Raw genomic sequence first — 1,373 nt, 5'->3', positions numbered from 1 at the left:
AAGAGATGTCGGTGCAATCCAAACCGGAACACTGTTCGGTAATTGGGTCATATCTGGAGCTACAGATCTCAGATTTAGGTCCAATTTATATGGATGGAAAGGTAAGACATAGGCCTACAACTTTCATATGGAGCCCAAGATCTAAAAAGGCCATTATCAAGTCCAAATTGTAGCAACAACAAAGAAGCCCGAATCTGTCTTCCAGCCCGAGCACTATTCGGTATTTTGGCCATATCTGGAGTTCTAGAAGTCCAAATGAGCTGAAATTTTTACACAAGAAAGCTGAGACAATTGCCTACAACTTTCATGTTTACAACTGGCTCCAATTTTGACGTTATCAATGACGTTTTGGGCAGACAAGAGAAGATAAGGATTGTCACCAAGTCAAAAGTTGGTCACCCACTTATCAATTAGTCATCAAATCAATAGTTCCCATTTTTGGCCTATAAAAGGAGGCATTTGCCATGCATTTAGGCATCTTGATTTCCAGATCAAGATCATGCTCTTCCTTTCTCTCTTTGTATTTTTTATGCTTTGTTTTCATTAATATTAAGTTTATGCCTTTCATTTCCTTTCCTTTACTTAGTTAACTTTTATGTTCTTATTTTGTTTATCTATTTTGCTTTCTTTCATTATGTCTAGCTAAGTTAATTATGTCAAGGTGAAAAGGTTACACTAATGGTGTAAGAATAAGTATAATGTAAACTTAATATGGACTTTAATGTTTGATACTAACATGTTTTATATTTGCTATCTTGTTCACTCTTTAATACTTTGCTTGTTAAATGACTAATCTTGATTTATGTTGTATAACACTTGGTACAACAAATGCTTGGCACTTTCATAGCCCATAATGTATGGTATAACCGACACCTGAGCTATGAAAGGAACTTGATTTGTTGTTAACATAAGTTATAATCATGAATGCTTGACGAGATTTACAAGTATTAGCATTAATTGAATAAGATGACTAATGTAATCATGTTAACAATATATAATCTGATTGGAACCTCCTTTGTGTGTGGTTTCCAATTCAATAATAAGAGTTTATACTATACTTGTTTGATATACCATTAGTGGAACCTCTAACCTTGACATTTGTTATTATCATTGTTTAATCGTTACATTAATATTCCATCTCAAAGTTCTCATCATCTTCTTCTTCTTCTCTTTCTTTATTATTATTATTATTACTACTACTACTACTACTACTACTACTACTACTACTACTACTACTACTACTACTACTACTACTACTACTACTACTACTACTACTACTACTACTACTACTACTACTACTACTACTACTACTACTACTACTACTACTACTACTACTACTACTACTACTACTACTACTACTACTACTACTACTA

The sequence above is a fragment of the Populus euphratica genome, unplaced genomic scaffold (assembly GCF_000495115.2).
Source record: "Populus euphratica unplaced genomic scaffold, PopEup_1.0 scaffold1284.1, whole genome shotgun sequence".
In the NCBI taxonomy this organism is placed as follows: domain Eukaryota; kingdom Viridiplantae; phylum Streptophyta; class Magnoliopsida; order Malpighiales; family Salicaceae; genus Populus; species Populus euphratica.
The sequence above is the reverse complement of the archived record's forward strand: the minus strand, read 5'-3'. Positions refer to the sequence as shown.